The sequence below is a fragment of the Mauremys reevesii genome, linkage group 10 (assembly GCF_016161935.1).
Source record: "Mauremys reevesii isolate NIE-2019 linkage group 10, ASM1616193v1, whole genome shotgun sequence".
In the NCBI taxonomy this organism is placed as follows: Eukaryota; Metazoa; Chordata; order Testudines; family Geoemydidae; genus Mauremys; species Mauremys reevesii.
In genome coordinates, this window is record NC_052632.1 from 65,114,649 (window position 1) to 65,128,992 (window position 14,344).

Here is a 14,344-nt window from a genome sequence, read left to right on the forward strand (position 1 = left end):
TTTTTAGCAAATATATCACACTAGATTTATATTGTCTTTGCTTAGAGGCAGTCTGCTTTTCCACAGACATCAAATTCCTGTTGAAGGGACCATCAACCAGCAAAATGGAGCAAAAAAAAAAAAAGGTACAAAAGTGTGAGGTGGAATGTCTCCAGCATGCACCTCTCTCCTTCTGGGAGACTGAGGGAGTGTCTTCACAGCAACTCCCCATGGTCTAGGCCAGGGATGGGCAAACTTTTTAGCCCAAGGGCCACATCTGGGAATAGAAACTGTATGGTGGGCAGTGAATGCAGGCTCCGGCTGGGGGTGCGGGCTCTGGGGTGGGGCTGGGGATGAGGAGTTTGGGGTGTAAGAGGGTGCTCTGGGCTGGGACCAAGGGGTTTGGAGGGCAGGAGGGGGATCAGGACTGGGGCAGGAGGTTGAAGCCTGGGGAGAGGCTCAGGGGTACAGGTTCCGGGCAGCGCTTACCTCAAGCGGCTTCCGGAAGCATGGGCATGTCCCTTCTCTGGATCCTGTGCAGAGGCACGGCCAGGTGGCTCTGCACACTGCCCCATCCGCAGGCACCGCCTCTGCAGCTCCCACTGGAGAGCCACAGGGGGGCCATGCCACTGCTTTCGGGAGCCGCATCTTGAGAAAGATACGGGGACTCTAAAAGAATGAGGAGTACATGTGGCACCTTAGAAACTAACAAATTTATTTGGGCACAAGCTTTCGTGGGCTAAAGCCCACTTCATCAAACAGTTGACAAGAAGGTGTGAGTAACAGTAGGGGGGAATAGTTTTTACTTTGTGTAGTTCTGCAGTACTCACCAGCAACCACACACCACACAACAAAAACACTATCCTTGCAACAAAGCCCATTGCCAACTCTGTCCACATATCTATTCAAGGGACACCATCATAGGACCTAATCACATCAGCCGCACCATGAGAGGCTCATTCACCTGCACATCTACTAATGTGATATATGCTATCATGTGCCAGCAATGCCCCTCTGCCATGTACATTGGCCAAATCAGACAGTCTCTATGCAAAAGAATAAATAGACACAAATCAGACGTCAAGAATTATAACAGTCGGAGAACACTTCAACCTCCCTGCTCACTCAATTACAGATCTAAAAGTTGCAATTCTTCAACAACAAAAACTTCAAAAACAGACTCCAACAAGAAACTACAGAACTGGAATTAATTTGCAAACTGGACACCATTAAATTAGGCTTGAATAAGGACTGGGAGTGGATGGGTCATTACACAAAGTAAAAACTATTTCCCCATGCTAATTTTCCCCCTACTGTTACACCTTTCTGTCAACTGTTTGAAATGGCCCATCCTGCTTATCACAAAAAAATTTCTTCTCCTGCTGATAATAGCCCACCTTAATTGATTAGTCTCGTTAGAGTTGGTATGGCAACACCTATTTTTTCATGTTCTATATATATATATCTTGCTACTGTATTTTCCATTGCATGCATCTGATGAAGTGGGCTCTAGCCCACGAAAGCTTATGCTGAAATAAATGTGTTAGTCTCTAAGGTGCCACAAGTACTCCTCGTTCTTTTAGAGTCCCCATATCTTTCTCAATGAACATATCAAATTTCTTTCTTACTTGTATCAATGGAAAAAATGCCAAAACAATACTAGTAAGGACATAAAAAAATCTCATTTGGTGGGTGGATGGAGGATCAGGAAACTAAGAGTGATTTGCCAGAAGTAACATGATACATATAGGCCTGGTTCTCATTTACATTAAGGTCCCTATACACCACACTGGCACTATAAAGAGGCCTTAAAAGGGGCCTCAAAGTAGCTGCTAATGTAATTTACACCCATTTTAAGATCACTCAGTGGTGCAATACTGGTGTAAACGGGACTTAGTGTAAATGAGATTCAGGCCCCTATCTGTCTATTTACCTCTCACGAGTTGCTCCTGGCTTCCTAATTCTGATTATTTGTGTACCATATTCATTATAGCTGCACTTGTCAAGTGAAGTTTGCTTCAGAATTTCTGTGGGTTTTTATTCTGGCTATATTTTCTCTGGACTGATCCTTGCAAGAAAGGTCTCAACTAGGGAATAACTTAACTTAAAAAAATCAATATAGCTATTTTCTTGGATCTAGCAAGAAAAACTCACATCAAAGTTCAGGATTTGTATGTCATGGAGACTTCCTCAATCATTTAACTTTAAAAGGTTTTAATTTAACAAATGTAGATTAACAAGAAATAAGACCTCAACATAAGCTAATACCGTTTTTCCCCTTCTAAATATTGGTTTCTATTAAAGAACCAATTCAGTGAAAATATTTTAGATTTTCTTCCACTCTAAATAGACAAGACCTCAGAAGCCCAAAATTTGACTTCTATACCCATCAAAAAGGAAATCAGGAGATTCTCTTTTTGAACTGAGCCTTCAGATGGTATCACAAACTTAGGGCCAATTTCTGGTCAACACACAAAAGTGGTAACTGCAAACACACACATGATATTGCAGAGCTGATGGGGAAAAAAGCTGCAGAGCAGGAGTTGCTGGATGGGTGGGTATATATGTAATATGAGAGAATTCAGTACCTACTAGCCTTAACTAGTAACCTTACCCTTATAGATGCATAGGATTTTTTTATATTGTTATATTAATGTAATGAAATATTAATATGAATTTAAGTGCAACAGGTGGTTAAAATCTCTGTTTCTTTTTACATTTTAAGACCTTGTTGTCACTTGAAAGGCACAACATATGGATAAGGAAATTTAACTTCATCTAGTAAAAGAAGACTCCTAAGGCAATGCAGAAACATATGGATTTCTTGGTTCAACATGCTTATCCTTAATGTGAGTTTTACATAATATTTGCTATTCAGTGGTATCTTTTATTGATTGAGGGCTGAGTTGATTATTTCCCAAGCAGTTGATTAAGCTAACATATTAGTCACTGGAGCAATTACTCATCAGTTTGGAAATGTATTCTTGCTCTCTCACACACACTGTTTTATAACTAGAGTGTCTGTGGTGACTTTCACCAAGAATTATTTCAAGGCAATTGTTCTGTTTTCAGGCTTTCATTATATTAAAGAGTAGAGGTTGAATTATGACTCAAGGGCTGGATTCAGTGCCCACTGCAATGGAAAGACTCACACTGACTTCAATGGACTTTGGACCAGGCTCCAAGTGCATAGTTCTCATGTGGAAGAGGGGGTGCAGAAGCACATCGCTCCAACAGGCATTCAGGAGACACTATGTCAATCAGGCACACAATGTTATGAAGCTCCTGGAGACTGAATTCACTTTTACAGGTGTGCAATATGCACTTCTTCTGTGCCCAAATGACATGCATATCCCCAAGTTCTCCCCTCCAGTATCATCTTTGTACAGGTGGTAGTGATGGGGACAGTAATTTTGCAAGTCAATGGGAAAAGAAGCTGCACAGCAGAGAGACACAAAAATTGCAAGTGTGCCTTGCCCTCGCTTAGCGAACCAAAGCAGGTAAGGAGATATTCCTTGCACCCTCCCATTTTTATGCACCCATTCAGGCAACAAGCACATTCTTGCCCCCAAACTATAAATTAGCAATTCAATAATAAGAAACCAAGGTTCTTGGTTATAATTCATATAACTATTAAATGTGTTGCCTTGTGCATATTTCTTGCCCTCATGGATCATGTTACAGTTATTGTATCTTCCTTGAAACCAGCCTTAGTACTTAAAGCTTCTAGTGGGGATGAGATGTAATAATAGCTTTATATGCTTAAAAAGTGAAGCAATGTATGAGTGAAGAGGAAAAGAGCTTCTGTTGTTTGCTGTCAATACTGCCACTCTGAAAACAAGCATCTAATGTAGTGCGACACCTTCTCCGCCTTTTAGTACAGATAGCTTCTAAGTCTGCTGGTCGACTAATTCTCCTTTTGTGACAGAGTGGATTTAAGATACAGTGCAAGAAACAACTGCTGTCAGACAGGGTTATTATTTCAGTTAGATTAACATGGAAAAGCATCTAATTATTCCTATCATCCAACGCTCCTCACAAGGCAGTAAGTCTCATAGCTCCAATTGTAACTTTTCTCCAACACTAAATCTATTTCCTCACTATGCTTGTTCTACAAAAAACAAATATAAAGCATTTAAATATGACAGGATCCTCCAAAGAGCAAACTGTAGATTCCAGAAAAGAGTGTGGATAAATTTCAGTAGTTAAAAATCTACAACTAGATTATTTTATTTTATAGTTGAGCCCAAGCTGTCTTAAAGTGGCCTTTTCCAAATATTCACGACCATCTATCGTGGGGATACGAAATCTGGATTAATGAAGGAATGCTTCTTGAAAAATATCCCAGCACTTCCAAAGGCCTCCTACAACAATTCAAGTGCCTGGAGGTTGCACTGCCTCTATCTCATTGGTCTGCTTCCTCCAACCCACAGGAACCATCTATATTTTGTAATTTTGGAAAGAATTCTTCCTCCTTTTGCTCCTTCCCTTCCTCAGACTCCCATTCACTTCCAGGATCCTCACATCTCTCTCTGAATTTTAGTGATCCTAATGTTACTTTGATATAATTAACTCTCACAGGCTGCATTGAGGCCCTCTTTATCTTCTGACTCAAAGGGGACTGGATGGAACTCACTGAAGATCATTGCTCCTTCCTATATATCCGAAGGGTCACAACTGAAGAATGTAAGGGACTGTCTATCCGATGGATCCTGGGGAGCGAGACTTCTGGGAAGCAGGAATCAGACGTCGATCTCTGGTGTGCCAATGCATGTTCGTGTTTTAGTCAGATTCTCATATTTATACTTTGACTCCAGAACTTTTATGAGATTAGAGGACTGCAGCACCAAGCCACAACCCTTTTGTCAGGCAAAACCTCTATCCCCATTCAGCTATGTAGCTTCTGTTTCTATCGGCCTGCCTTTTCACTATCCCCACTGCGCCAGTTGTAGGAACTGCAGCTCCTCTCTGCGGTTACGGCTCCTAACACTATTTCAAGCCATCCTGGACTTTACATCCTTTATTCTGGCTCCCTCTGCTGTTTCTCCCATCTTCCCCTGCTGCCCAGGTAAAAACAATTTGCCATTACCCACTTCCTTCCTTTGCCACTACATTTTGCTAACTCATACACTTGAATATTCTGACAATAGTCCAGGAAATAATGGGTTAATTAATTTTTAGCTATTGAAAATTTATCATAAGCATACAGAAAATCTCTTCTTGAAAGGTATGCAGTGGAAAGCTTAATGCCCAGAACTTTCTTTAGGCATTCAGTTAAATCTCATAGAAAGGAGACATAATTTAACATCAAGTGAACATATGTTGCAAGTTAAAATTACACAAAAAAGAAAAAAAGTTTAAACCAAGTAAATACTGTGAATTAGACACAGTCTGGAATACAGTATTGCAAAAAAACTTTGACTTCTTTACAATATAGTCCCAAAATAGTCTCTGTTAACAATCAGTTATTTAAGTATTTCAAAAGTATTTGCTCTAAATGAGCATTTCAAAGCCGAGTATATTGCTCGAAGCTTCATGGAAACATATTTTAGATTTGCTGAATATACAGTTTCTGTTTGAAATTGTAGCAGCAGGAAAGTATTGTTCATATGAATGAAATGCACAGAACTATTACAAATTAGAACTGCATTTAAAAGAATTCAAACCTCAAAGGAAATTTTCCATAGTTAACCAAACATAAAGAACAAAACAATTATGAAATGACTGTTGATACACAGCTCTGAAAGTTTAATGCCTGAAGACAGAAAAACTCATAAAAATTAATAAATGAAGGGGCAATGGAATTAGTGTCTGTTGCAGTTCTGGCCATCAATAAACATGCTTAAAACCTAGCAGTGAAAGACCTTGTTATCATTATACTTCTCAAGCCTAGATGCAGCAGTTATTCTTACTTGGCTAACCCTGAGGTAGCTTCCAATGTCACTTTTAATATGCAGTGCATACTATCCAAATGTCAATTACTATCATGATTTGCAAATGCCAGTCTGAGCAAATAGCATTATTTTCTGGTGCTTGCTTCCTTTTTATTTACTTTTTCCATCATGGAAAGGGACGCACCCTCACTCTAGTAGAGAGGAGAGTATTGAGCTCGTCTGGATCTAGTCAATGCTAACAAGGCGCACCTGTAAGGCCTGCTCTGCCTCAAGCTTGGGAGCTTAAAAAGGGAATACCTGCCACAGGAGAGGGTGGTGAACAGGAAGAAGACTGTTATAGTTCAGTGACTGCTGACACTAGACACAGATCAGCCAAGAGGGAGAAAGTTGTAGGCCTTGGTGCCCCTGAAACGGCATGGACCAGCTATCAGACAGAGTGCCCTAAGAAGAGGGGCTACAGGTAGATCCTAATTAAAGACACTATACCAACTGATAAGCCAAGCCCTAAAGGGGTGACCCCAGAAGACCACCTAAGAGAAAGATCACCTTTGCCTTTTGTTCCTTTTACTCTGATTTCCCTCTCCCCGCAAGGGAAAGAGATAGAAAAGTACCTTTCTTTTGTTTTTGTTTGGAGAACCCCGTGTATGCTACAAACAGGGGAAGGAGATTATAAACAACTGCAATTGGGGTCTGGTGGGGACTCAGGGGAGCCCAACTCCAACCCTTCCTCCCCCCCACCCCCCGTTGCAAGGTCTCTAACTGACAGATTGATACAGTTCATCCAATTCCCACATCTACCTTAGGTTATACATTGGATGTCAAAGGAAACAGAAATGCTGCATAGAAAAAGAATTTTCCAAACTTTAGGTTTCATAGCAAAGAGGCTCCAGTAGATAAAACCAAGGAGTTTTAAGGAATTTTCAACAGAAACAAGTTAGCCCCATATTCATTCAGTTATGTTCTTGCTAACTGCTTCAATTTGGAATCAAAACCTCTAATGACTGTATGGTCTCTTAGAAAAGCACACTTTCCCGAAGAAAGGGAATGAGTTGTCTTTTGTGTACTGCAGTCAGCTGTGGACAATATTTCTTTCACTAGTTTTGATTAATATGCCATTGCATTCAGCTAAAATTAATGGACTGTGAAGGATATTTGGATGTCTCTCCTATTTCAAAGCAAGAGTGTTAAGAATGTAAATAAACATGACAGACTGTCTATTTTATCAGGGTCTAATTACCTATTTCTTCCATTTTTAAATCTGATTTTAATTTCATACTAGTGGACTGGCTTGCAGCTTTTGGACTCAGGTCATGGTAACCCACTGCAACTACATTATTTCAACAATGAAAACTTATGCTAGTTTAGGTGATCACATTTGTATTAACTGCCAGATGACACAAGAGATAAGCATGACCACTGTAAGATGCTTTATAGATGGTGTTAAAAAAGGCATGTTTACTGTAATGATATCATTGAAGGCAGTCATAAGAAACTAAAAAAACTCACAAAAGCAAAGATCCGATTTTAAAAAGCACTTGAAAAACTGAAATGAAGTAAGAAAATCTTTAGATTCTTGAAGAAAGTTATAGTTTTTGTCAGTCGTGTTAAATTAGAAGGAAACTCTTAATGGCAAATAAGGAAACATAAGCCTGAGACTATTTTAGGCTTTACTTTGTGTTTCCTGTGTGTATTTTAGCTAAAATATCTGTCTTTGAAATAATCTACAATGTAATCCCCATTAATTACAGGCAAAACTACACTGCCAGCCAGAGAGAGATAAATTCAGTCAATGAGTAGGAAGTAATTCCAGCAATTGTTTCTAACTTTCTTGAGCTACAGAAATGTTGTGCCCCTACTGATTTTAAGTGGCAAATCCTAACATGCTATTAATTAGAAACAACTGGATACAATTCCTTTTGTAGCCCCAATTAACAGAAAAATGTGATATACATAATCTCCCACCACCTTTATCCCCCTGTTCAGACCTACATTAGCTCATGGAATCATTTTAGTCATAAGCAACTGGATGACTGAAGGGACTGGTAATGAGATATGAATCTTTCCATTTCTTGGTCAGTGGTATGAAGCTGACCCACGCAGACAGTGAGCAAAAGTCATTCCCATCTGATGGTTATTCACTGGTATATATGACTTGAATAGGCAGTCTCAGATCAGTTCTTGTTAGGCAAACTTTGACATTGAAAAAAGAAAAAAAAAAACACGTGGGGCATGAAATGTCATCCTTTTTGGAAGTCTCAGCAGAGATTTATAGACTAAAGGCTCGTCTTCACTACCAGAGTGAGTCAACCTAAGTTATGCTACTCCAGCTACATGAACAATGTAGTTGGAATTGACATAGTTTAGGTCGATTTACCCCGGTGTCTTCACTGTGCTGTGTCGATGGGAGATGCTCTCCAGTCAACTTAGCTTACTCTTCTCAGGGACCTGGAGTACTGGAGTTGATCAGAGAGTTTTCTGCCGTCGATTTCGTGGATCTTCACTAGATGACTGCACCTGGCTGAGGCAATCAGATAACCGCAGCACAAAGAAACAGTGAGGAGCTCAATGCTAACAAAGAGGAAAGCCTATTTTTTTTTTCACTTGAGGCTACAGGGGTTTATTCATCAGGACTTTAGTCTCTGATAATCAACTCATTGTAGCTGAAATGACTTCTTTCACCAAGGCATTGTGATTGCCACAACCAGAGGTGACAAAGCACGTATTGCAGCCAGGAAAATATGTAAGCTCACCAAACAAGGCAACAGTGGCAAAAGGCCTTACTTAGGCACTAAAGTAAAACATGACTTAGAAAAAATCAATAGGCATCTTGCACATTTTTAATAATGAATAATTTCCAGTTTAGGATTTTATATAGTAATATCAAGGCCTTCTAAGTGGACACTTTAACAGATCAAAGAATTCTGATAAGCAGCTCTGTCTGATAACTGGACTTTATGATGCTTTAAATAGCTCATTGTTTTACTTTCAGGGATATTCTGACAGACACTTGATTTTTTTGCCTCTAACTTTTTTGCTAACTTCGTAAAAACACTGATGTTAAAGTAACCACAGTTGTCAAATTAGAAATATGCAAGCTTTGCATAGCTTTAGGCAAGTTTCAGAAACAGGTTTGAGCCTGCAGTTTTCCTCAGGCTGATGGAGCCCTTGAACCAGCTTCTTCTTTCTTCTACAACACACATAACAAAATAGCACATTATATCAGTTATTTATATAATGTATACAATATAGGTCACATGTTCTGCTGGTACCTCATGTCAACCAGATAAATGGGCCTTCAGCTGGCTTTGTGTTTGTAGGAATCTTGCTATAACCAGAATTTTCTCTAATCCCTTATATGCAGATTCAATACCATTAGTCACAAAACTCCAGAGGTGAAATCCTGGTTCCATTAACATCAATGACAGAATTCCGATTGACTTCAACTGAGCCAGGATTTCATTAACATGACTAAGTGTCTAACCCAATAGGACATCTTGTGAGTGATAGCTACACTAAGGAATGGAATGAAGATCCCTTGCGTGAGGTCCTATTTAAAAGAATTGTTTTCCCTGACACATCTATACATATTGATTACATGTTATTTTGCTCTGTTATCATCTATGAATCACCAAATATCTCTTCTGACATCTTTACCACATAGTTATTTATAACTTGCCTGTTAAACAGAAGGTAGTTTACAGAGTGTTATTCAGTTCCACAGCTGTTACTACAGTGTAGCCAGAATAAGTTACTTGCAAGTGTGTATATATATATATTAAATTACAGATGGGCCTGCACTGAAATACCATGACCATCTGGTTGTTGCAGGGACTACCAAAATACTGACAGACATTCAACAAGTCCTATCCATCTTTTTCCTTTTAAGAAAACTTAGGGTGGGTGTTTACACAGGTGTCTTGTTTTGAAATAACTGGTTTCACTTTGCAGTTTGTGGTCTAGTGAATCCACTTTTGGAACCAGTTCAATTCAAAATAGATAGCATAGCTAAAAGATCCAAGGCAAAATAAATGAAAGATAAATTTGACCCTCCTAGATAACAAAGTCAAGGTTAGATGACCATGGCCGGTGGCTGTAACTGACACAAGTACCTGGCCCAGCAGAGTTGAGGAGGGGTAATCTGATATTTACAGAAAAAGTCCCTTTATTAACAGCTAGTGAAAATTCCATGTGTTTCCTTCAAATGCTTCTGTTGTCGATGGGAATATAAATTTGCAGTATGTTGGGAAGCCAACAGACACAGAATTAGGCATCAAAAGGGCTGCCAGTGCCTTGAACCTCAATCAGTTATCTAATTCAGCATTTCACTACCTAAATTATATAAGCAAGGACCTATTCCCAGAGATTGTCCTCTGGACCTCTTACACTTTGGAAGGTCTATAGGAGGAAAGCTGCTCTCTTGTGGACTTCCTGAGATGTACACGAGAAAAGTTCCACTACTGTGCTCCTCCTAAAATATTCAGCATGGGAGCTAATCTCCTGCAGACATTGTAAAGACTATTGTACCATCTTAAGTGTCTGATACCAATCAGTATCAGATACAGGATAAAAAGAACAGGAGTACTTGTGGTACCTTAGAGACTAACAAATTTATTTGAGCATAAGCTTTCATGGGCTACAGCCCACTTCATTGGATGATGGACTATATGGAGCACTGCTTTGATCTGGTATAGCAATTCCTATGTTGTGTTCCTTGGGCTAGAATCAGTGGGTATCATGAGACTTACATTTTTCATATTACCTCTGAAATTTTACCCCAAAGAGATCCTGCCATAAGTTCTTTGGTGTGAAAATTTTAAGAAATCACTTGGAAACTTACTTCCATAGCAGATTCGGGGGAGGGGAGAATCTGATCTTTCATAAACATGCAATGGCAACTACATACAAGAGTGATGGGTGCTCTAGAAATACTAATGATGAGAGACTGATACAGCGTATCAGCAAATATGTCAAAACACAGTGTGGCTAATCTTAACTGGTATTTAACCTTTGTGTAACAAGAGCTTTAGTGCTACTAAAAGCATATTCATTATTTTATATATGTGAAGGGGAGGGACAGTTGCAGAGGAACCATTATTTGAATGAAGTTAAGCAGTGAATTCATGTCAGGAAGGCAAAGATATGATTTCTGTATTTCTCTGTAATTAGGTTAAATATTTTGCACTCTTTCAATTTATTAAAATAGGTCATTGGCAGGAAATCTTTGGGTCAGTTCAAAATAATAGAAAGGACTTTACTTATCTGACCAGATGTGACCTTTTAGCTAAAAATTAGTCAATGATGATTGCATATGGCAAAATTCAAAAGAAATGCAAAAAACATCAAAAATTGTAGAGCTAAGACAGTTATCTTTTCTTTCAGAGAATTCTAATTTGAAGTAATGCCAGACTTGAAAGATGCTGTTAATCAGCTGTTAATTAACCTTTGATCTTACAGAAGAGCATCTAAGTGAAAACCACTGTGTGGGCCTGGAAACACTGAGAAAACCCTTGTGGCCATATGGGAATATATTTATTTGTATTAAAACAAGGATGTAAAGCAGTTTGGAATTTAATACTAAATGTATAGTTAATATTTTAAAATACATGTTATGATTAAAACCTGCTTGTCCTAGAAAACCATTTCAGTCAGAACTTGGAGGACTGACTTGTTCTATATCAGTAATGAGCACATATTTCAAACTTGCAAGACAAAATAAATGGCTCAAAGTGCTGTCATACACCTCTCAGTATAAATCCCATTAGTGCCAATGCAAATTACATATGCACATTAAGGGAAGCATAGATTTCTTAGCTTGTGTTTTGAAACTGTTGTCCATGGCTAGAAGAATTGTGATGGACTTCCAATCCCTATCTAAAAGCAAAAACAACGAGGAGTCCTTCTGACACCTTAGAGACTAACAAATGTATTTGGGCATAAGCTTTTGTGGGCTAGAGCCCACTTCATCAGATTCATGAAGTGAAAACTACAGGAGCAGGTATAAATACATGAAAGGATGAGGGTTGCTTTACCAACTGTGAGGTGAGTCTAACGAGATAAATCAATTAACAACAGGATACCAAGGGAGGAAAAATCTCTTTTGAAGTGGTAAGAGAGTGGCCCATTACAGACAGTTGAGAAGAAGGTGTGAGTAACAGTAGGGAGAAATTAGTACTGGGGAAATTAAATTTAGGTTTTTTAATGACCCAACCACTCCCAGTCTTTATTCAGGCCTAATCTGATGGTATCCAGTTTGCAAATTTATTCCAGTTTTGCAGCTTCATGTTGGAGTCTGTTTTTGAAGTTTTTTTTGTTGAAGAATTGCCACTTTTAGGTCTGTTATAGAGAGACTGAAGTGTTCTCTTACTGGTTTTTGAATGTTATGATTCCTGATGTCAGATTTGTGTCCATTTATTATTTTGCATAGAGACTGTCCGGTTTGGCCAATGTACATGGCAGAGGGGCATTGCTGGCACATGATGGCATATATCACATTGTTACATGTGCAGGTGAACAAACCCCGGATGGTGTGGCTGATGTGGTTAGGTCCTATGATGGTATCCCTTGAATAGATATGTGGACAGACTTGGCACCGGGGTTTGTAGCAGGGTTTGGTTCCTGGGTCGGTGTTTTTGTTGTGTGGTGTAGTTGCTGGTGATTATTTGTTTCAGGTTGGGGGGCTGTCTGTAGGTGAGGACTGTGTCCCAAGGTCTGAGAAAGTGAGGGATCATCCTTCAGGATAGGTTGTAGATCCTTGATGATGTGCTGGAGAGGTTTTAGTTGGGGGCAGTAGGTGATGGCTAGTGGTGTTCTGTTACTTCTTTTGTTGGGCCTGTCTTGTAGTAGGTGACTTCTTGGTCATCATGAATAGGTCGGAATATGAACAACTCTCTGACAACACATTCTACAGGCCATTACCCTCTGACCCCATTGAGGATTACCAAAAGAAACGACATCATCTGCTCAAGCTTATCCCCAAATATATTTGTTAGTCTCTAAGGTGCTACAAGGACTCCCCATTGTTTTTGCTGATACAGACTAACACTGCTACCACTCTAAAACCTATCTAAAAGCAGATGCTTATAAGGCTTTCTGATACTGAAATTCTGAGAATCATAATTCTTTTCTCTTAAAATTGTGGTTGTTTGCAATAAGGCACCATAATGAGCTCTTCAGTAAGAATCAGTATCTTTGCAGATGTTATGATCATTATTATTCAAACTGTGATAACTGGGTCTGATCCAATGTCCATTGAAGTAAATGGAAACATTCCCACTGACTTCAGTGGGCTGTCAGATTTACAGAGAGATGATCTTTTCCATCATACACCACCTTCTGAGGGTAGGGGGAAAAGATTGCAAAGATGGATAAATCCTCATTTTATGGATTATTTGCTCAATATTGGAAATATGGTGCTGGCTTTTTAAAAAGGCAGTGTTTTTCACTATAATTCTCAAGTATTAAAAACATTTATGCACATCACTACCTTTATGCATAAAAGTAATACCATTGAGTTAAATGAGAATACTGACATGATGAGTAAATGTACTCACACCAATATTTCTTTGCAGAACCAGGCCCTCAATCCCTAACCTCATTTTTGGTACCATGAGATTTGTTGTGCTCTGAAAAGCTTGATAGAGGAGAAAAGGAAACTGAAGCTTCCTGTTGACAATTGAACTTGACCTTTGAAGGAATAAGGGCTTATCTACATGGTGGGGAAAGCCTGGAATAGTTAGTTCAAAATAGCTACTACAGAACAGCTATTTTGCTGAAGCTCACTGTGTGGATGCCCTTACTCTTCGCTGAGTGCTTTTGGGCAGACTAGTGTCAAGAACTCAGCTGCCTCCTGGGTCAGTCACCTAGCAACCCGACAGGGCCAAATAAAACCTCACTAAGTGACTGTGCTCCCAGATCACCATTTAGACCTTGTAGCAATAGCAGCACAGTGGCTGTTCAATGCATTCTACAAACACTGCTGCACCAGACCTGCTTCCAGTCTGGCCCCTGCTTCAACCCTTGCTGCTCCGGTTCAGCCCTAATCCCTGCCTACCTCTGAACTCCTGATTCCTGGCTCTGGCTACTGGCTTGTCTCATGACCACGACTCCAGCTCTGCCCTCTGATTCTGCTCCAACCACTAGGTCTCACACCTACATCCCAGTGTGTCACAATTAGACTAAAGTGGATTAGACTAAAGAGCACAAAGGCATTCTTAGTGTGGAATAACATCCACACGAGAAGCTAATGCAGAATAACTATTGCTCTTTAAATGCACACCCTATCAATTTCACACTAACTTCCCTCTGAATTCCCCAGGTAGACAAGCATAAGATTCATTACATCTCATCCTTGTTTTTGAGTCTCCTCTGACACCAATCTCTATACAAGTAGAACCAGGAACTTTGTATCTCTCAGAAGAGAGATGGCTGGGATAAAAATCTGACAACTGGTACCTATATGTGGAAAATGGCTG

The 14,344-nt window shown here is 39.5% G+C and overlaps 1 protein-coding gene and 1 long non-coding RNA gene across 3 annotated transcripts in view; one reads left to right on the top strand and one right to left on the bottom strand.

Annotated features, from left to right (window-relative positions):
- LOC120374084 overlaps positions 1 to 2,795 on the top strand; it is a 58,208-nt gene extending 55,413 nt beyond the window's left edge. The window contains exons 2-3 of the long non-coding RNA XR_005585887.1: positions 46 to 125; positions 2,705 to 2,795. This is a non-coding gene — a long non-coding RNA (uncharacterized LOC120374084). The remainder of the gene's footprint in view (positions 1 to 45; positions 126 to 2,704) is intronic.
- Positions 1 to 14,344, bottom strand: part of SHISA9 (shisa family member 9) — a 245,333-nt gene that overhangs the window by 175,532 nt on the left and 55,457 nt on the right. The window lies entirely within an intron of this gene.